Here is a 24,731-nt window from a genome sequence, read left to right on the forward strand (position 1 = left end):
GGAGCAAAGTGGAGAAAGAAAGGAGCAAAAAGGAATCAAAGTTGTGCAGCTGAAAAGTTCGATCGATCCAACTTAGAGTTCGATCGATCGAACATCTATGATCGATCACAGTACTTCTCGATAGATCCAACCTTGGCCTTTGCTGAAATTCCAAGTTTGATCGATCCAACATCACCTTCGATCGATCGAACCCTATTTTGTCCTATTCAAATGATTGATTTTATCCACAGTTGTACGCCTACCAACCACTTTTGTCCTTTTCCCCATAAATATCTTTGAAATATCTCAGCCTTGTCCTTATCCGGAGGAGTCAGACCACTTCGATCGATCCAAACTGCAGTTCGATCGATCGAACCCATCTTCGATCGATCCAAGTTAAGGTTCGATCGATCGAACTTCCTCCAGCGAGAAAAAGTTAAAGTCCAGCTCATTTATTCCGTCCTTCACCCAATCATTGGAGAATATGCCTTGCACGACCACAGCTCATCATAGGGTGTATTTGACCTACCTATATAAGGAATATGATACACTTTTTGGAGAGGAGTCTAGAGTCTCTTGTCACACATTGAAAATCATCTTGGAGGCTATTCTTGGAGAGGAAGAAGGGAGGAAGCTAGAGCAACCATTGGAGGAGATCTTCATCTACAAGGAGCAGCCATGGAGTTAGCCCTTGAGGGTTGGATCATCACTACCATGAGTGGCTAGACATCTTCTTGGGGCTAGAGTTAGCCCCAAGCATGCTTTCTATACTCTAATCTTGTGTATTATTGAGGGATTAGTGTTGTATGATACATCTTGATATTCATGTATATATAAATCTTGATTATTTCATGGTTTGTATGGTTTAATGCTTCCAATTGACTATTCTATGCTACCCATATGTCTATGTATGCTAAAGTAGGATATCCATGTGCTTATCTCTAGATTTAGTGTTTTTGGTGCATGTCTATGTGTATTGATGCTATAGATCTAGAGATTATCAAGATGGTATGCTTAATGAATGCTATTTTGGTTCATTTGATGGTTTATGCCTATTCTTGATGGTTTGTGCCTCTCCCCTAGTCTAGATAGCTTTATTTTCATGATAGTAGTGTAGATTTAGTGTAGTGGTAGTATAATGTTAGATGGGAGGACAATCTACTCTTGATGTTTGATGTTCCATGCTTGTGAGTCCAAATGGCATATTCCTCTAATATTGTGTTGCATGTGGATTGTGAGCTTAATGAAGGATTAATGACTTGTTTTGATCTATTGTGCTATCCCCATGTTGTCTAGACAATATATGCTCTATTGCTTAGATATATTGTGCTCTTCACATGATGTTTAGACAATACTTGCTTGATTTGTCATCCTTGCCAATTGAATCAACCTAATGCACACACACCCTTATCATATTGCAACACATCCATTACCCTCAATTGATCACTTGTTAGTAGTATAGAAAAGTATTGCTTGGTGGTGATCTCTACACCCCAAGACCTCTCTCTCTTGTTTACCTCATATTATTTTATTTAGTTGAATTCAATTTAGCTTAATCAACCAACCAACCAATTGTGTGATTACTCGACCTACTAACCCTAATTACCATAGTTCACAATTCGATACACCATCAAATCCCTTGGGACGATCCCTACTCGCCCTATCTATATTTTATATAGAGAAAGGTAGTAGTGGCTTTTTATAAATGTAAAACTTGGCCACCTCCTAAACACACACAACTCTCAAGCTTTGTTGGTTGTGGCGACTCCATCAAGGAAACCAACAACCAGATTTTGGCGCCGTTGCCGGGGATTAACGGTTTTGTTGGAATTAAACGAGACAATAGTGTTCATTAGATTGCTTCTATTTTTATTTTATTTTCCATTGTATATTCTTTTCTCTTGATTCTCATTATTATTTGTTCAATTAGGTACTTGACTACCAGGAAGGCGAACTTTGGAACTTAAAGCAATCATTGGAGCTTAAAAGCTAAATTTGGAGTTGAAGTGCTAAAGGACCATTGTGACCAATTCTTGGCTCTCTTGTATTTTAATTGTTTCACTTCTTTGTATGCTTGTGATAGCCCTTGTTGAGGCTCATTTTATTGCTAAATTTTTGTCCAAGCATAGGCCCTTGTTGAGGCCAATTTTTTCTTGCATTTGGGTTTTAATTGTGAATGGAGAAATTGTTTGATCCAAGTTTGGGGGGGAATTACATCCCTTCACCTTATGCTCCTCCATTACATTTTAATCCTTATGAGATTGAGTCCAATTCATTTCATGCATCATCTTATTATGGACTTGATCACTCATTTAATCCTTCTTATGACTATTGCCCTCCACCACCATTTTATGATGAATCAATTCCACCACCTTCTAAGTACTCACCCGGATTTGAAGAAAAAGTGTTAGCTTTACTTGATGTGCATATTTCACACACTTCACTTATTAATTCTCATTCTCAAGCTTTAGCCAACTTAGAAGCTCAAGTTGAGCAAATTGCAAGTACTCTTTCTCATCAAGAGGAGGAGGAAGAGGCAAATGAAAAAATGGCAAGAACTTCAATGTATATAGATGAGGATGATGAGAGTGAGGAGAATGAAACAAGTGAGCTAATGCCTAGCACTCTATCTTGTATAGAGGAGGAAGTGACAAGTGAGTTAGTGGCTAATCCAATAGAACATAACATGATTAATGAGGACTTTCCTTGTTTTGATTATGATTCTATCTATGATATGGCTACTCTAGAGAGTGAGGAGATGTTGACCACACTTGAGGTAGGAGAGAAGGAGGAGGAACTTGTTGAAGAGGGCCTTCTTTCTATTATCTCTAATGACCCTCTTGAGGAATGTCTTTTGGAAATGTATAAAAATTGTGGTTTTGACTTTAAAAGCTCTAAAAATGAAATAAACTCTCTAATGGACTCCTTAGCTTACTTAGAAGGTGAGGAAATGGTAATTTATGAGGAGGAGAAGAGGGATGAAGAGAAGGTGTTTCTTATTAATCCAAATGAGTCTTTGAAAGACAATGCCTCACCAATTATTAATATGGATGATCATTTGAATGTGTTTCAAGAACACAACAAAGAGGCAAGCCTAACCATGATTGATTTTGTTTTCAAGACCGTGGATGAAAGGAACAATATCATCTCTTTTATTTCTTTTCAAGTCATTCTTTTGAAGGATGATTTTATTGTCATAAGTGGGACATTAAATGAGAAAAGTGAAAAGAGGGTCAATAAGGATGTTTCATATCCAGTTTTTGATTCATTTGATTAGTAAGTTGACCTAACGTCTTGCTAGAGACGTTAAACACTAGTATTCGTAGAGTTTCACAACTCTATTCCTCCCTCATTTCTATCTTGCATTTTGATTCTTGCGAAGTCTAGATACTGTTTTTGTGGTTCATATACATTGGAAGGAACTGAGTAAGGGATTGCATAAGCATTTAAGTCATTTTGAGCATTTAGATATAATTTCGATCGATCCAAGTCTTGGTTCGATCGATCGAACTTTGGTTCGATCGATCCAACTATGGACTCGATCGATCCAGCTCTCATTTTGCACCCAACACTTAGAAAAATTTTGGACCTGCATCCAAACTCCAAAATGCATGCTCTCGGGATCTCCAAATTTTCAAAAGTTCGATCGATCGTAAACCATTTCGATTGATCGAACTACCTTTCGATCGATCCAACATGTGGTTCGATCGATCATGAGTCCCAACACTTAGAAAAATTTTGGACCTGCATCCAAATTCCAAAATGCATGCTCTCGGGACTTTTCAAAATTTTTCATGTTCGATCGATCGAATTCCAAGTTCGATCGATCCAAGGTTCCAACACATATCAACTCTTGAACCCTTAAACTTTTACATTCTTTATCCTCTTAGATCGATCGAAATCTTTCTTCGATCGATCGAAATTTGCATCTCATTAATTTAATTCCCTTTGATTTTTCAAATTTTATTTCAAAAAAAATAAAAAAAAATTAAAAAATAAAAAATATTTTCAAAAAAATGCCATTAAGAGTGGAGACCTAAGTTCGATCGATCGAACTTCATCTTCGATCGATCGAACTCTGCATTTTGTGTTTTTAAAAATATAACCGAGTTGGATCGATCACTTTGGATCGATCCAACTGTAAAAGGAAACCAAACCCTAGTCTCCCTCTTCTCTCAATCTCATCTCAATCCGGCCAACCTCCATTCCAATCATCTTCCCCATCTCCGGCGAGCCAATTCCGGCAAGGTAGAGCCTTATTTTCACCGCGGCTTCGCACCCTCTCTCTCATCTCATCCCTCTCGGTTTTGAGGTAAACCGCGAGCCATGTCTTGATTTAAAAGCTTAAATTGATGCATGTTATTGATTTTCTATGTCGAATTATGTTATAAATGTGTAAATCATCCATTTTGAAGCTTAAATTTCCTGTTACATGATATACATATACATATCCATTCGGCCGAACCAAATTGGGGATTGTGATGTGATTTGTGGAGTTTGGGGAGTGTTTGGGTGTTGAGGATGGGATGTTTGGTGTGTAGATGGGCCCACAAACACGTTTGTGTGGGCCCCGTGCTCTAGATCTCACAGATCTGTGACTTTTCAGATTCGGCATTCGCACAGTTCGATCGATCGAACTTGTGCTTCGATCGATCGAAGTAGTGAACTTCATTTCACTACCTTCGATCGATCCAATCTTGTTCACTTTCATGCTTCGATCGATCCAAGTGTTGGATTGATCCAATTCACTTCGATCGATCCAACTTTTGAACATTTTTCACTTCGATCGATCGAAAATTTCTGTGATCGATCGAACTTTCACAGATCATACATACACACTCCATTCATCTTGTGTCGTCTTCATGCTATCTTTATATGCACAATGCCTGTGATATTCCACATTGGATGCATTTCATACCTACATTGCTTAGCATGATTCACATATCATCATCATCATAGATTCATGTCATCCGTATTTTGTCTATCTTATTTGACATACATGTTTCTATTATGCACTTAAATTCTTATATCTGGCACTGACTTATATTGAAATTTTCTTGTCTTTTTGCAGATCATGCCTTCGCGGTACAAGAGTACAGCCAGGAGATCTTCGGGGCCACAGCGACCCGCAGACATATACGGCCCAGGATAGAGATGGTTGCAAAGCCATCTCATGCTCAGGCGGAGCCCGCACAGGCTACTCCCCCTCAGTCCCCATCCCACGAGGCTGAGGAGGAAGCTGACCACATGCCATCTATATCCCAGGCTCTTCCAGCCTTCACACCATCACCTTCTCCTGTGCGCCATCAGGCAGATGCAGCCACCATGCCATCACCGCAGCCACCTCTACCGGCTCAGCGCCGTGACCAGTTGCTGCCGAGATATGCAGCTATGACCGTGGCTCAGGAGTCATACTTCGATACTGCATACTTCTCCGAGTCTATCCTGACCCAGTCTGGCTATCAGGATATCATGCAGCGGGGCCTCTCAGCCATCATTGCCCCAGTCACCGGCCTTGTATACCCGCGACTGGTGCGGTTATCCTTTCAGCATCTCCGGCCCTCGCCACGATCTACCGCAGAGATGATCACTACACTGGACGGCCACGAGATTGTCATCACAGTTGACACTCTGGCCCGTGCTTGCCGGTGCCCACACCGGTGTCCACCTGAGCTTGCAGAGACATACCCGAGGCTGCATAGGCCTTCATTTTCTGACATGGCTGTCTCCTTGACAGGCCATCATGCCGGTGGTCAGACATTCACCACCAGGACCTTCTTGCCTGACGACCTCTGGTTCATTGACACAGTTCTTTTCCAGAACATTTACATGGCGGGCCACAAGATCCAGAGGCGTCATGACTACTTGACAGCTCTTTACGCTTTTTACACGGGCTGCTGGGTATCTATCCCAGTCCTCATCTGGAGCGTGATGAGGTTGCTGTATGATTCTTTCATTTCCAGGAAGGACCCTAAGCGGTCCAAGGTCCTGCCCTTCGGACACCTCATCACGCAGATCCTTCTTGACCAGCGCTACAGAGTGCCCCCAGATGAGGAGCCCCTTGCACTGTCCAGCTTCTATAGGAGGAGCGACTGGAATAAGAGCTACAATGCTCTTATTCGGAGTCTTCAGGAGCCAGCTGTAGAGGCAGCAGCTGAACTAGAGGAGGAGGAGGCAGCCCAGGCACAGCCGGCACCTCCAGCAGCAGCAGATATCGCAGCAGACGACGCACCGGTCGGTCCGGCTACCGATCGCATGGACATTGACCTGGAGCGACCTGCGGAGGAGTATGCCGATGCTGCAGATGATGCTGATGCCGATGATACCAGTGATCGAGCCGCTGCTCAGGAGCGAGTTCGTGAGTCTTTTTCAGAGGCATCTCTGCCTGAGTCTCCAGTTCCCACTCCCGGATTTGGAGCACGCTTGCAGACACTGGAGGAGGACGTAGCAGCCATACGAGCCTACATCACTGCCCACCGAGCTAAGTTCACCTCTTTCAGGGCGGATGTCATGGCTTGCTTTGCCGATCTCTCCAGCCGACTCCCTGCACCTGCACCTCCAGCCACTGCAAATCTTCACAATCACGCCTCCTGAGACTTCACCTCCAGTTGTTCTATGCTTTCATTTCTTTTATTCTGGATCTGTATTATACTGTCACTGTTACTGTATTATACTTTACGGCCGGTCTGTCGGCTTTATTATTTTATTGATGTACCTGCACTTTATATTCTCTATATATTGCTTTTTGATTATGGATGTCTCTTAGTATCTCATATTTGTATGTTTGACTCCATCAGGTACACTACAGTGACTTCAGTGAGAGAGTGCTGCCCAATTTTTCAGGACCACTCTTACACCTCTCTCTCTATTCTCTATTTATCCCGTCTTACACTTGCATGCCCACTGTGCACTGATTATCCTATCTTGTTATCTAATGAGTTTATCTGAGTGCAAACTTTTCAGGACCACAGTTTATCCCAAGTTTGGGGGGGCCATGCCACCCACTTTGGATACTTCTATCCCGATCATTCATGTCTAAAGCACTGGTATACTCTTTCCTTTGTTCTCTTCACACATTGAGGACAATGTGCAGTTTAAGTTTGGGGGTATTGGTGTATATTTCAGTGTTACTTTAAAATTCAAATTTTGAGCATGTCTTGTGTATTTGAGGGATATTTCTATACTTGGTCCATTTCTAGCTATGATTTTGATCTTTTGAGGACTATAGATCTTTTGAGGACTATATTGCTTAAAATTTAAAAATTGCTTAACTTGAGAGTCCAATACTCCTTGTATGCCTTGAGGATGCCATTTAGGAGTAATTTTTTCAAAAGATTGATACCTTGCTTGCATTTGTGGTCCACATCATCCTGATTTTGTGATTGTTTTGAGATTCATTCTAGGATTCTACACTAGCACCGGTGTACACTAGCATTCAATTGTGGGGTACATGCTTTGTTGATTATTGAATTGGTTATATCCCAATTGGGCTAGTAGTGCATTGAAAGCTTTCATTATTGATAAAGGTAGATAACAACCCCTTTTCATTGAGTAGCCGGGATTCTTGCCTCATTAAGCAGTGAACTTCTCGCGCCGAAAGGTGGAGGGCCCAAACTTTAGGTTAATAATTGAATGGTGAAAAAAAAAAAAAAAAAAAAAAAAAAAAAAAAAAAAAAAGAAGAAGAAGAAGAAGAAGTTGCAAAAAGCAATAAAAGTGAGGACTTCTCCCAAAAGGTGAGAAGTGGGAAATGATTAGATGGTTGTTGTCTTGATTTGTAGCCTAGTTAATTTGAGTTTGTAAGTCCGTAGGGGTGTCTTAACACCTAATGCCCTAAAGTCATCTGGTTTGGGAGTCATTGACCTAAAGCTCGCTACATGAATCTTCTAGAAAGCTTAAGAGATCAACATATTGCACAATACTTCCATCCTTGATCCTCAATAAAAAAAATAAAATAAATAAAATAAAAATAGAGTGAAAAGAATAAGCGCACCTAGAACAATAAAGCTTTAATAAAAGGTCCATTCTCTTATCTTGATGATCGGTACTAGATTTATGTGCTAGTTTGAGGGTAAGGATGTGATTACTTCTCTAGTTAGCTAAGATATCAACACACTTGATGCCGGACCTCACACATGGATTCTAGACTTGTTTCGATTTTCATGATCATTTTCTTGATGTGTGGAGGACCATGCTTGCTTGCTTGATATTGAAATTTTGGGAGATTGCTTAGAAACGGTTGAAAAATTGTATACTTGAGGTAATTTTCTCCCAATGCTTGTTTGTAATATTGGTGCCTCTTTTGAAAGAATGAGCTTAATGTTTGTGGGTACCATTTCTGGAAACCCTCACGAGACTTTACTCGTCCACTAGGGGTAACCTAGGGGTTTAAAAGGCTTGTTGCATATGCTAAATGCAATCGTGTTCCCTACGAAAGTGGCGCTATCATTTTACTTGCTTTCCAGTTTATACTTATTTAGTTGTTTATTTCATTCCTTTACTTCTTAGTTTATTGCTAGGGACTAGCAATATTTAAGTTTGGGGGTGTGATGAGCACTGAAAAGTGCGCATTTAAACCCGTTAAGCTTAAGCATTCTAGTACCTTTATCTATCTTACTTTGCCGTTTTAGACTTATTACGTGTTATTTATATTTTTAGGCACTAATCCCAAAATTGAGCTAACTCAGCCAAATAAGAGCTTAATTGAAGCAATCCTGAGATAAACCAAAGGAGGGAGCAAAGTGGAGAAAGAAAGGAGCAAAAAGGAATCAAAGTTGTGCAGCTGAAAAGTTCGATCGATCCAACTTAGAGTTCGATCGATCGAACATCTATGATCGATCACAGTACTTCTCGATAGATCCAACCTTGGCCTTTGCTGAAATTCCAAGTTCGATCGATCTAACATCACCTTCGATCGATCGAACCCTATTTTGTCATATTCAAATGATTGATCTTATCCACAGCTGTACGCCTACCAACCACTTTTATCCTTTTCCCCATAAATATCTTCGAAATATCTCAGCCTTGTCCTTATCCGGAGGAGTCATACCACTTCGATCGATCCAAACTGCAGTTCGATCGATCGAACCCATCTTCGATCGATCCAAGTTAAGGTTCGATCGATCGAACTTCCTCCAGCGAGAAAAAGTTAAAGTCCAGCTCATTTATTCCGTCCTTCACCCAATCATTGGAGAATATGCCTTGCACGACCACAGCTCATCATAGGGTGTATTTGACCAACCTATATAAGGAATATGATACACTTTTTGGAGAGGAGTCTAGAGTCTCTTGTCACACATTGAAAATCATCTTGGAGGCTATTCTTGGAGAGGAAGAAGGGAGGAAGCTAGAGCAACCATTGGAGGAGATCTTCATCTACAAGGAGCAGCCATGGAGTTAGCCCTTGAGGGTTGGATCATCACTACCATGAGTGGCTAGACATCTTCTTGGGGCTAGAGTTAGCCCCAAGCATGCTTTCTATACTCTAATCTTGTGTATTATTGAGGGATTAGTGTTGTATGATACATCTTGATATTCATGTATATATAAATCTTGATTATTTCATGGTTTGTATGGTTTAATGCTTCCAATTGACTATTCTATGCTACCCATATGTCTATGTATGCTAAAGTAGGATATCCATGTGCTTATCTCTAGATTTAGTGTTTTTGGTGCATGTCTATGTGTATTGATGCTATAGATCTAGATATTATCAAGATGGTATGCTTAATGAATGCTATTTTGGTTCATTTGATGGTTTATGCCTATTCTTGATGGTTTGTGCCTCTCCCCTAGTCTAGATAGCTTTATTTTCATGCTAGTAGTGTAGATTTAGTGTAGTGGTAGTATAATGTTAGATGGGAGGACAATCTACTCTTGATATTTGATGTTCCATGCTTGTGAGTCCAAATGGCATATTCCTCTAATATTGTGTTGCATGTGGATTGTGAGCTTAATGAAGGATTAATGACTTGTTTTGATCTATTGTGCTATCCCCATGTTGTCTAGACAATATATGCTCTATTGCTTAGATATATTGTGCTCTTCACATGATGTTTAGACAATACTTGCTTGATTTGTCATCCTTGCCAATTGAATCAACCTAATGCACACACACCCTTATCATATTGCAACACATCCATTACCCTCAATTGATCACTTGTTAGTAGTATAGAAAAGTATTGCTTGGTGGTGATCTCTACACCCCAAGACCTCTCTCTCTTGTTTACCTCATATTATTTTATTTAGTTGAATTCAATTTAGCTTAATCAACCAACCAACCAACCAATTATGTGATCACTCGACCTACTAACCCTAATTACCATAGTTCACAATTCGATACACCATCAAATCCCTTGGGACGATCCCTACTCGCCCTATCTATATTTTATATAGAGAAAGGTAGTAGTGGCTTTTTATAAATGTAAAACTTGGCCACCTCCTAAACACACACAACTCTCAAGCTTTGTTGGTTGTGGCGACTCCATCAAGGAAACCAACAACAAGAGAGAGAGAGAGAGAGAGAGAGAGAGAGAGAGAGAGTTAAAAATCATTATAAAAAAAAATTAAAAGAAAAATTGAAGGTAATATATATTGTAACAAATGAAAGAAGGAAGGTTATATTTGTGTATATAATATATCTATATCTATATACTATTCTAAAAGTGTAGCTAATTTCTTAACATTTTTGAATTTTTTTTTTCACAAAAAAATTCATATTAAAATCGCACAATCATTATTAATTAGCTGATGGTTCATATCTATAACACATACATAAGAATTTCAATCAATATACTATTTATAAAAGTGTATATATTTTTTTCTTTTCATATTCATAACGCATACTTAAGAATTTCAATCAATATACTATTTATAAAAGTGTATATTTTTTTTTATTATTATTTCTAAACAAGTTTCACTCATTTGTTTATCAATTGTAATTTTTATTTTAATTATTAATATATAATCAAGTTAATAAGTATGCATTTATCTAGCATGAGAGGACAGTTACATTTTCTTATTTTTTATTTTTAATTATTAATATGTAAATAATTTAATAAGAATACATACTTAAGAATTTCAATCAATATACTATTTATAAAAGTGTATATATATATTTTTCTTTTCATATTCATAACGCATACTTAAGAATTTCAATCAATATACTATTTATAAAAGTGTATATATTTTTTGATTATTTATATACAAGTTTCACTCATTTGTTCATCAATTGTAATTTTTATTTTAATTATTAATATATAACAAAGTTAATAAGTATGCATTTATCTAGCATGAGAGGATGTTTACATTTTTTTATATTTTCTTTTTAATTATTAATATGTAAATAATTTAAAAAGAATACATATTTAAGAATTTCAATCAATATACTATTTATAAAAGTGTATATATATATATATTTTCATATTCATAACGCATACTTAAGAATTTCAATCAATATACTATTTATAAAAGTGTATATATATATATATATATATATTTTTTTTTTTTTTTTTGATTATTTCGAAACAAGTTGCACTCATTTGTGCATCAATTGTAATTTTTATTTTAATTATTAATATATAATAAAGTTAATAAGTATGAATTTATCTAGCATGAGAGGACGGTTGCATTTTCTTATTTTTTATTTTTTAATATTAATATGTAAATAATTTAATATGAATACATTTATTTAGCATATCAAGAATTTCTTGAGATTTTCTATTATTTTATATCAAGAGAGGACTGTTACATTTTCATTTGAAGAGGTCATCTACACAATTCATCTCATGTGTTTACCAATTGTAACTTTTACTTTTAATTATTAATATGTAATTAAATCATTAAATATGCATGTATAAATTAGCATATCGAAAGTTACATTTTTTTATTTCAAATAGAAGAGGTCATCTACAATTTGTGATATAATCAATTTTTACATTGTTATTCATCCAAAATAAAGTGTAGCTAATTTCTTAATATTTTTGAATTTTTTTTTTTTCACAAAAAAATTCACATTTCTTAACATTTTTAAATATATATTTTTTTAATAAAAATTCTCATTACAGCACCTAATGACCCATATCAAATTACTGCACTTAATGATTCATCTAATCATTCATACTGTATTTTTTTTTTTTTTTTAACATTTCCTTCCATCTTATTCTTATATAATAATTGTATTCGTATACGTTTCCTTTTATGATGGACACAAACTTCTATTTTTAATATGAGTAGGAAATTTTGAATTTTCAAACAATTTTTACTATTTTTTATATTAGTTAATAGCTTAGCTTTTAAATTAAATTTTGATTACTATTAATTTTATATTGTGACGGCCCAAGTTTTTACAACCCTGTGCATCAGTGATGAATCGAAAGTTGACATGGTAACGGGTCAAAATGTGGAAGCAAAAGATAAAAACCAAAGTCTATAGATATAAATCGTCCCCAAGACACCAATGTGACTTTCCACGAAGTCACGGAACTCAAAGAAAACGAATGAGCAAGCAAGAGTCAAAACGGGCAAAATCTGGTATTTAAGGACAAAATGGTTAATTTACAATTAAAAAGGAAAATTTGACTCCAAGCAAGTCAAATGAGGTCCAAACAACCTAAACTAATCATTTCATAACATTTCAAGAGGTTCCAAGAACTTTGGCCAAGTATCTCACGAAACACCCATTCCCGGTTTAAACAAAATCTGACACTGTGTCACTAAAACATGAATAACTCCTACTGTGATTTGAATCTGAGAATAGCATTGATACCATTGGAAAGCTAACACAAAATCCTTAAATTTAGGCTCAAGAATCAACCCATTTGGATTAGAAATGAAGAAATTATAACCGTTTGAAGTCGGAACAACAGTGCTGTTACAAAACTAAAAGACAACTGTGTGCAAGCTATTTAGGTCGACCAAAACAGCCATTTCGGTCGACTGAAATGAACCCAAACAGTGTTTATAGCTACTGGAAAGTGAGATTTCCCGTGCAATAAAATCCCAAAAGTCATTGGTCAACCAAAATGACCTTTCGGTCGGCCGAAATGACTCGAAATGGTGCTGAAAAACCTGTTAAGCACCAAAAATGATAAGGCTTCATTCAAGCCTCAACCCCCATCATGAAATGGACCAAAAACAAATTTTAAAGCTGTGCAAACATGCCAACAAACGTACTTTACATAATGAAATGTGTTACAATGGCCTATGACCTCATTACATAACATTTACTCCAAATCACATGCCAAACCTCCAAAGTTAGAAAAATTACATTTCAAAGACAAAACTTGAAATTTAAATGCATGCCCTTGAACTTTAAAGTTTGTGGCCCTTGACCTCATGTCATACATATCAAATAGATATCAAAAAGTGTGCGTGGGCACCCATTACAAGTTTCAAGATAAAAATGATATTTTTAACCTAACTATACATATTAACTTTGAAAGTAAAACTTAAACATACTAGCACTTGCATGTGGACAAAATACACTTAAAAGAACTTCAATCCATTGAAACAACCTAGGGATGTTGTGCAGCCCAAACCAAGGCATCCGTACCTGAAAACAACCCGATAACTTTGGGGTGAGTAAACAAGTTACTCATAGGGAATGAGTATGCATCGACCTAACTTTTTACAAGGTTTTTAAATTCACGTGAAACAATTTAAGGGGTCATGCCACCTAACGTCTATGTTAAAAGTGGGACTAAGGGATCATCTCAAATTACTCTTGCAATTAACATGAAGTATTCAAGTATACTAAACAATGTTAAAACATGATACACGACAACTAGGCATACATTTCTAACTATATTAGACCATATTAAGACAAGTCATGCAATGTCTAAGCATATTTACACAAGTATACATTTAATATGGAAATCTTATAAATCAAGTACACAACACAAGTACACTAAACTAAATAAATTGCGCATAAAACAAGTATACATAGCACAAGTATACTAACTGAAATCCACACACATGAAGTAAGTATCCGAATTCAAGTACACCGAAATAGATTCGAATACATAAACAAGTACACTAGTCCAAGTACACTAAATGAGATCTAAATACACGAAGCAAGTATACAGTTTCAAGTATACTAAACAAGATCCAAATACATAAAGCAATCACCAATTCACAAGTTACAAGTAATCTATGATTAACAACTTGGAATGGAATGCGAAATCAAGTCAAATAGTGGAAGGACTAGGAATAGTTGGTTACTGACCAAACAAGTTATTCTGGGCTAATACTCCCACAAGTTACTACTTAGTGCGCCATGTATAAGTGATTCTGGGCGATTACTCCCACAAGGTACTACCTAGGTGCGCTTCATATGACTAAGGAGACTTTTGTCGCCGTACTAGAGCCATACTATAGCCATCACATGTTCCTTTTCCTTACAAGCCTTCCAAAATCAAAAGTTCAAAACTTATGTAAAATCAATAAGTTAGACCAAACTTATACAACGTCAAATAATGTCTAAGAATCAATTTACATGCACAAGTAAGGTTGAATCCACACAACCCATGTCCTAGAGTTCAAGTCTAAATAGTATATGACATGTTATGTCCTTAATATGCAATTTATATACAAAGTAAGAATATTTTATAACAATTGAGCCACCTTCAATCCTAAGCCACAAAAACTAAATAAGCTTCAGTTTAGTAACTAGCTTTCAAGGTAAACAATTGTAATATTCTAAACAAGCTATATACCTACGCAACATATATTTAAACAAGCTTTGTGTAATACCCCTAATTTTAAAAGGACAGTTCTGGAATTTAATTATTGTATTTAATTGCATTTTATTTTATTATGTGTCATTTTATTGGATTATTTGTTTGATAATTGATTATCTGCTTGTTTGTCCTTTTATTTGAATTAATTGTTTTCTTTTATTAATATTATTGTTTTTATTATTGGATTATTTTGAATTGGGTTAAGTTAAATGTTAATTTATTTTAGATTAGGATTATATTTCTGTGGAAGTTATTTAAATGTTAAATTATATAATCAAGTTGATTTACGTATATGTCAGTTAGGGTTGGAGTTACTGTAGCCGACCTAGGTTGTATTAAGTCGCCGTGTATTGTAACTTGGACAATTGCATGGGCCGACTAAGGGTTTGCATTAGGGCTCTAGCTATATACGGATTAGGGTTGGAGAATTAAGACTATAAATATATTTCTTCATGTGGGTTTAGGGTTTAGCAAACAAACATCACACAACCTGCATTCACGTATCAGGTTTTCAGAGAGGGAAAAACAGAGAGTTGTAGAGAGTTTCAGAGAGAACCTTTGGGGATTGAAGGAAGAATTCAAGGAGAAGGTTGGGGGATTGAATTAGGAGCAGCAGAGGGAGTTGAGACAACCATCATTGCCGGAGTTGACGGAGGTCTGCAGTTCCACAGTCTGAAACTGCAGGCAAGTTCTGTTTCCGCTCTATCTCTTTAATCTGTGTTCGGTATAGGCTTAGAAAGACTCTAAGGATTAAACCAGGATTAAAAATAGATTAATGATTAAATTTATCCTGTATGCATGTTCAAACGGAAATAAATCTCGTGAATCAAACTGTGCAAATTTTTAAAGAACTGTGAACTGATGCATGCTGTGTCTTGGGTTCAAGCTTGGTTAATTGGGATTATTGATGCATGCTGGGGGGTTTTCTCATGTAATCTAGAATAGTGTATAAACACTGGAACAAGGTTTTAAAATACTAAATAGGTTTTGAACTTAGCCAGAGGCGAGGAAGACAACCAGAGAAGGAATTACGGCTCTCAAAGGAGGAGAGCCGGCTCACCAAAGGAGGGAGCCGGCTCTAGGGGGTGTGAGAGCCGGCTCCACAAGGGATTAGAGCCGGCTCCACAAGGGTAGATCCGGCTCCAATAAGGGAGGAACCGGCTCCACCAAGAAGGGAGGCGGCTCTAGCATTCTAGAGGCGGCTCCAGCTTCTTTTCTTGCTTTTGCGTGATTTTGGGTTATTTCTGGACCTATGGGAAGATGACTGGGTTGTTTCAGTGGGTAGAATTGGGTTGTATAATAGTTCCAGAGATGTAAAAATGGTTGGAAGTATTGTTAATGGTATTGTGTTGAACCTTGAAGCAACCTAAGGTTAAAAGAAGAAACTGCATATGGGAAGTTGTCTTTGAAATCTTTGTAAACTGTTTACTGCTTTGAGCAAAGTTTTGGGTTCTTTTGCATGTTTAAATTTATTAAGCATGTTCAACTATGTTATAAGCATATGTTTATCTATCTAGAAGATTAAGTATGCTTAAATGGAATTAATGGATGTTTTAAATTTATCAACTATTGCATCAGATATGGTTGTGCAGGAGGAGTGGTAGGTTTCAGTCTTACTTAATAAAATGGGACTGGAAAGGGATTTCTAAACCTTATGTAGGATGATTAATGTGTTGTACACATGTTAAACTATTTATATGCAAATCTTGAAGTATGGTGGATTGGTATTTATTACTGTTCCGTCAACTATATTAACTGGAGGAACTACATGTACAGTCTTTTCATATATATATAAAGCACCGTAATGTGATATTTAAATGGTATATTGGATGCATAAATTGGTTGTAAATATGTTAAACTATATTTATGTTTCTTTTGGAAATTAGTTGATACATGTTTATGTTGTGTTATTAACTATGGAACTAGAGGATTGTATGCACCGGTATGGGACGGTGGCATACTAGGTATGGATTAATACAAACACTAAGTCCTACCTAATTTAGAATGAGTTGGATTAACCATAAAAAGGTTAAGTCTTACTTGAATGGATGTGTATGAACCGGTATGGGACGGTGTCATATTAGGAATGGCTTAGCTCAAAGCACTAAGACCTACCTATATTGGAATGGATTAGTTCAAAACACTAAGTCCTACCCAAATTTGGATTAAGGTATGGATTAACCATAAATGTTAAGTCCATCACCTACTTGTGTCATGTCAATCAAATAAAGTGAATGACCTACTATGGTTTCAGGATGAATATGTGCTACATATATCAGACCACTATACAGATGGATGATATTTTGTATTAAGAGTACGGACTTTATATATTTATTTTATGTGCCATGGTATGAGCTTGAGTCTCAGGACCATGGTTAGGGCGCGTATATCGCTTGGGATGGATAACTGGACATAGGTATTGTTCCCTGGTAGGTCTAGGTACTCATGCCCACCTTAGGGTGCATATTTGCATGTTGCCTTCTATTCAGGCTGAGACAAACCTATTGGACTAGCGAGCGTCCTATTAGTGTGCACTATATACATATATGGACTACTCTAGATATGGTTGAGTCTTCCTAGGATGTATTTGCGTATCGGATTACTGTTTGGATTGTAGTAGATCAGGACTTGCATGTGGGCCTGACCCACTCCTTTATTTTTCAAGTGTTCGTCAGTTCCAGGATTATAGCTTGGACGTGCAGAGCAGATACAGATATTCATTCCTCCGACTATGTAGGAATCTTCTCTATGTTAGCTGTAGAATTTATTTCTATGATTTAAACTACTATTTGAGAATTTTATAAGGGATCCAATAGATGGATTCCCGAGTTGTAAACTTACAGAGGTTTTGAAGCTTGGATTTATATAATTATATTTGTAAGATATTTATTTCTAGTTCCTTTCAGCTTTTAAATTTTTATTTCTTAAATCAATTTTGTATTCCGTGTTCGATTTAAAATACTTTAATTGTTTGATATCCCTCGGACTCGGGTCGGACTTGATCAACCCGTGTCTCGGATCCGAGGGGTATCACACTTTGCAAGATAATAATATTCTATATCATGCTAAGTCCAATTATCATTTTAAGATGCCACAAGTCCTAATTCTACATCTAATTAGTAATATGCTCATAAGGTAATTAATTGTACTACATTTCATGAGATTATTACCCTAACGCGAAAAGTCTCTAGATTTCAATCAATTCCAAATACACTCAAATTAATATATGTTAAAGGACATACCACGGTCTTCACATATATTACATCCAATATCAATTTAAGTGACTAAAACACTTAAAATAAAATTAATTAAGCTAATTAATTAATTTTCTCTAAGTTGTCAAAAAACTCCAAATGTCCTCAAATTAACATAGGTTAAAGAACATACCAAGGCCTATTTTAATATCACATTACAAGTTGATTTCATGCTTATTACAACAATGTGAATTAATCTTTCAAAAAAGATAAATATTAAATAAAAGTTGTGATTCTTATTCAAATGCTCCCAATTTAATATATGTTGATAACCATACCAAGGCCTAATTTACTAGCATGCCACAATTTAATTCCAAGTCGTATACCATCATGAGAATTAAATCTTAAACATAGAAAATAATTAAATTAAATTCTAAAACTTGAACAAAAGCATGCTCACAAGTTATATATGTTTATAAAACAATTAATACAACTCAAATATAAGCCTATGACATCCCCCACCTCATTTTGTGATGAAATCACAAATCTCCACCAAAATGAAACCGCTCCAAATCCGACGAAACTTTGGGGTTTTGTCGGGGACAACAAGGTGAACATTAAACCCCAAGGAAGTCACACCAAAATCCCAACTTTGCCTCAAACCCGAACTCAAAAAATGACCAAAACGGGATTCCAATTGGTTAGAATCGAAGGCCTCGTTAAGGCGAATAATAAATACTAAGGTATCACCACTTTTTAATAAAAAGAAGAAGTCCAAAAGAGGAGCGAGAGGGTGGTAGCCCCTTGGGCTCCCATGGCTGCCGGCCAAGAGGGGAAAGAGATGAAAATATCTCATTTTTCATTTTAGAGACCCCTATTTATAGAAAAACCCTAAAAGCGCCCTGAACGAGTCCAGCCGGGTCTGGAAAAGTGAAATTTGAGCAGACGCGCTCAAACGGCAAAACACCATGAATGAAAAAGAACCAAAATGAACAACAAAAAAAATGACGTAAAAAACCGAGTCCCGAGCAGAAAGATATGCCCCAAACAAGTTTGGTGCTAACCGGGGCTAAAAATCTGAAAACTGGAGGGATCGACCGCAAGACAATTCTCAGAGTACACGACTCAGCGAAATGGAAAAATGAATCTCATACGAGGATTCAAGCCCTAAGCAGACACTTAGCAATTAACTTTCATTAATTGCATAAAGGCCCCTACACAAAAGGATAACTGCACAAGTGACCCCAAATGAAAATATCTTCCAAAAGATATTTTCTTAAAAACCCCTAAATTAAAATATCTTCAAAAGATATTTACGAAAAATACCCCAAGAAACAAGAATGTTTCTGAAGAATCTTTTCATCCACGCCCCTGTGGGAAAAAGAAACAACCGGCGAGCTTTTCTCCAAAAGTAAAGGTACACCTTTCAAGGAAACCAACAAGAATGAAAGTACATGAAGTCAAAAACTAACTCCGAGCAAGAAGAGTGAGGTTACGCGAAAGGAAATTTCAACGAAAAAATTTAACCTGTAAAAATGGAGAAAAGGAAAGGAAGGAAAATGACCGGGTCATTACAACCTACCCTCCTTAAAGAGATTTCGTCCTCGAAATCAGGAACATTCCCAGAAGAACAAAACATGGACCGAACACATGGTCACACCAAGGAACAGATCATAAGGTACCCAAGGACAATTCCAAAGGTCTCAAGATCAACGAAGGGACAAAACCGCGAACAGTGAGACACCTCTCCAAACGAATTGACATACTAACCCAATGTTAACCACCCAAAAGAGACTAAGGCAACTACACGTCGAAACAAGGAACACAACCAGAAGCAACATGGCAGCACGAATAGCGACTAGAACCCGCCCACAATGTACCCAAGGTGCGGTAGCATCGACAGCCACAAGTGCCCGCCCACACTCACATTACTAGCTAGGTAATGCAAGGTAGCATCGATGGTAACTAGCACTCGTCCATACATGACCTGTACGGTAGTATGATAGTATAAAGCCCTAATTCGTCATCTAACCCTAACAAGCTTACTCGTGAAAATGACATCAATATCAAATGATCATTAGCAAAAGCACCCCGGAAACCAGGCATTCTGTGAGAGTTGCGTTATGGTCCAAGATGACCGGCAGGACCATTCTAGCCAATCCAAAACTCTGACACCAATGTCATAGGCACTACTACGCTTAAGGCCTTAAATCATCAATACTATAAAAACTGACAACATCAAGTGCAGTACAGGAATGATAACGAAATGAACTAATTACGGTAATTAGTCACAGAACATAAACGTATATACAAGTATACATAAGTATACTAAGCAAAATCGAAACGAAAACACAATATATATGTACAAGTATACATCCACAAGTATACTAAATAGTACTAAATCCATGGTATACAAGTATACGGGCTCAATATACTATACCAAAATGAAATGGAGTATACAACGCACAAGCACACTAGGTACAAGTATACTAAACATAAACAAAAATCCACGTACCATACAACTAAACACATCGTGTACAAGGGCAATCAAATATGCTACCTATCACATAGGGGTCAAGCATCAGAGACACGCTACACACCACCTATGAAGCTAGCATGACAAACAGATATAGTAATTGAAAAACATATCATCTATATCATTACATAACTACCAAATAGTCACATTCCCTAAACATGTTTCTAAGGCATGCTTAAAACAACAAGGCATAAAAACATATAGGAATGACTATGCAAATAACAATCCCACAAAGAACAAAAGCAAGAAGGGATGGAATGCCTCCCAGAAGGACAAACTCACAAAAAAGAATCTCAAAAACCCGGATGAGTACGATCTCTCACCGTGAGGAAAGGAATTATCTTCCTAGGATGAACACTAAGGTTCCCGAAACAAAGAGCTTACAAGTCTTTCCCAAGACTGACTCAAACCCGAGGTGGAATCCTAATGCCACACAAAACAAAACAACGATGTAATGAATAGTTCCAACACTAGACATTACAAGACACCAACAAGAGAACTCAACTGAAGATGCCGACGAGTTCGAGGGGAATTTTACAGGATCCTGTCGGAATCCAAACACGAAATCCCAAGTCTTCCATGATAAGGGAGAGTAATTAATTACACCAATGCAATTAATTACACAAAACCACTCACACCTCAACCTAAGCTCGTAAGAGCTATTCAAAGCAAGATGATGAGCGCTGAAAAGTGCACATTTAAACCCCTTAAGCTTGAGTGTTCTAGGACTTCTATCTATCTTACTTTCCCGTTTTAAACTAATTTCGTGTTATTGCCCTTTTTAGGTGCTTATTCCCAAAATAAGCTAATTTAGCCAAATAAGAGCTTAAAAGAAGCTAACTCAAGCTGGATGGAAGAAAGGAGCAAAGTGGAAGTAGATTGAAGTAAAGTGTGAAAATTCAGCAGGTTCGATCGATCACAAGGAATACTTTGATCAATCGAAAGTTCATCGATCTAGACTCTCCAAGATGGATCCAAGCTCTTTTGTCCTTATTCAAAGATCCCACAAAGTTCGATCGATCCAACAATTCTCAGATCGATTAAAAAGATTCCATCTTATCTTATTGTACCACCCTACCTACCACTTTTATCTCATTCCCCAAAATATCTCAGATCTGTCCTTATCCAAAAAGGCGCCGTCGTTGGAGGATCGATCCAGCCAAAGTTTGATAGATCTCAGCCATGTTTGATCGATCACGGCACAGGTTCGATCGATCGAACCCTCTCAAATCCGAAAAAAAATATATTTCCAGATCAATAAAAGTTGTCTCATTGTGCAATCATTGGAGGAGCCCTTGTGTACAAGCCTAGACCATTGGGTGTGACATTTGAGCTACCTATATAAGGAATATGAGCCACTTTTAAACATATGCTTAGATATATGTTAAAGAGATAGTTTTTGATAATCTTGGAGACAATTCTTAGAGAGGAAGAAAAGAGAAGAGGAGGCTAGAGACATTCTTGAGATGTTTTCCATCTTCCCCAAGAAGAAGAGCATTTCTACCATGGAGATAGCCCTTGAGGGTTGGAGGACACCATTCATAAGTGGCTAGACATCTTCTTGGGGCTAGAGTTAGCCCTAAGTATGCTTTTTTTACCTTGATTTATGTATTTTTTAGGGGATTTATGTTGTAATACATGTTTTGACATATTTATATATATAGATCTTGTTTATTCAATGATTTGTGTGGTTTAATTCTTCCAATTGATATTTTCATTCTATCCATATGTCTATGTATGCTAGGATAGGTGTTCATATGTTTATCTCTATCTCTTGTGTTGTTGATGCATGTCTATGTGTGTTAATGCTATAGATCTAGACATTATCAAGACATAGTACTTAATAGAATGCTCTTGTGGTTTATTTGATGGTTCATACTCATTTCTTGATGGATTATGCCTCTCCCTTAGTCTAATTAGTTTAATTTTCATGTCATTAGCTTACATGAAGTGTAGCTACCCTAGTTGTTAAATGGGAGGACAATCCATGCTTGTTGTTTGATATTCCATACTTATGAATGCAAGTAGTATATTTTTCTAATTTTGTGATGTGTGTGGATTGTGAACTTAAGGGAAGGATTAATGACTTAGTTTGATGTATTGTGCTATTCATTGTGTTGTTTAGACAATATATACTTAATTGGTCATCCATACTTGTAAAAACAACCACACACACTCACTATTGTTGCAACATATGTCTTACCCTCATTAATTGTGAATTGAGTGTATAGAAAGGTGATGCTTAGTGGTGATCTCTAAGTCGTAAGATCTCTCTCTCTTGTTTTTTCTATCCTTTAATTACTTGTTTTATATTAAGCTTGTTTAATCTTAATTGTAGCTTAATCAACCAAACAACCTACCTTTGATCACTCAACCTACTAACCCTACGCATTGTTCCATTACTAGAAGCCCTTCAATCCCTTGGAACGATCCCTACTCACCCTTGCTATATTTTTAGTTAATGGTAGTAGTGACATTTATAAATGTAAAACTTGGCTACATTGCACATTCACTATCTTTTGCACATCTTTAGACGTTGCTGCTTGATGAACCACCACAAGACAAGAAGAATCCTAGGTCAACGTACCTATCAAACCCCTAACCATCACTCTAAGAAGAAGCAACCTGAGAACCTCATCATTGAGGCTCACGAAAACAAACCTCCCAATCCCCAAAGAAGGACTCAAGTCAATCCCGACTCATCGTCCTATGACACTAGAAACAAAACTCCAATGACATCATCACATTAAGGTCACCACGAAAACCCCAAGAGATGGTACCAACACCCTGGACACTCCCTGACCACGTCATGAAGCCACAAAGGAAAAAAAAAAAAAAAATGAAATGGTGCCTCCCTGGCCACGTCTCATTCCACCAAACAAAATAAACAAAAAGGTTCCTATCATGGGTTCCTTACAGAATGAATTTCTCCAACCCAAGGAAGAGACTCCGTAAGACAAGAATGTATCTAAAGGATACAACGGACTCCAAGAGACAATGCCCTAGCATCAATCTCAACCAACCGAACTGGAACAACTTGCAAGGCCTAAACAAGACATAAATAAACAATGAACACGTAACATAGCAATGGCCTACATACTCACACAAGTAGTAAAAAACACATAAGTTATGTTAATGTATGCATCATATAATCATGCTAAGAATAACAAGCACATATAACATGCTAAAGCAAACAACCATATCCATCATGCTAAGCGAACAAGCATAAAATAACGAGCTAAGGCAGCCAAGCATATACAATATACTGAAGCCGACAAGCATACACGATATGTTAAGGCAAACAAGTATATACAATACGCTAAAACAGACAGGCACATACAATGTACTCAGGCAGACAAATACATACAATATACAAAGGCAGTTAAAGTAAATACAACATACTAAAGCAAACAAGCATATATATTAAGCTGAGACAGTTAAAGTAAACTCCTAAACATACGCCCACATAAGCACGTAAACATGTTATCAAGAAGTAACTAAAAACATATAACATGGCAACACAAGCATGATATGCACCCAAAACCTATCGTCCTTAGGTTTTCGAACCCGGACGCTCTGATACCACTTGTGACGGCCCAAATTTTTACAACCCGATGCGTCAGTAATGAACCGAAAGTTGACCCGATAACGGGTACGAAATACGGAAGCAAAAGATAAAAACCAAAGTTTATAGAGATATAAATCATCCCCAAGACACCAATGTGGCCCTCCATGAAGTCACAGAACTCAAAGAGAACAAATGAGCAAACGAGAGTCAAAACGGGCAAAATTCGTTAATTAAGGGCAAAACGGTCAATTTACAATTTAAAAGGGAAATTTGACTCCAAGCAGGTCAAATGAGGTCCAAAAAACCTAAACTAATCATTTTATAACATTCCAAGAGGTTCCAAGAACCTTGGCCAAGAATCCCACGAAACACCCATTTCCGGTTTAAACAAAATCTGACACAATGTCACTAAAACATGAATAACTCCAGCTGTTATTTGAATCTTAGAATGGCATTGATACCATTGAAAATATAACTCAAAATCCTTGAATTTAGGCTCAAGAATCAACCCATTTGGATTAGAAATGAAGATGTTATGACCGTTTGAAGTCAGAACAACAGTATTGTTACAAAACTGAAAGGCAGTTATGTGCAAGCTATTTAGGTTGACCAAAATAGCCATTTCGGTCGACCGAAATGAACCCAAACAGTGTTTATAGCTACCGGAAAGTGAGATTTACTATGTAATAAAATCACAAAAGCCATCGGTCAACCGAAA

Source organism: Cornus florida, unplaced genomic scaffold (genome assembly GCF_030987335.1).
Source record: "Cornus florida cultivar Cherokee Brave unplaced genomic scaffold, ASM3098733v1 CherokeeBrave_3.0.0_Hap2_Chr10, whole genome shotgun sequence".
Lineage (NCBI taxonomy): Eukaryota > Viridiplantae > Streptophyta > Magnoliopsida > Cornales > Cornaceae > Cornus > Cornus florida.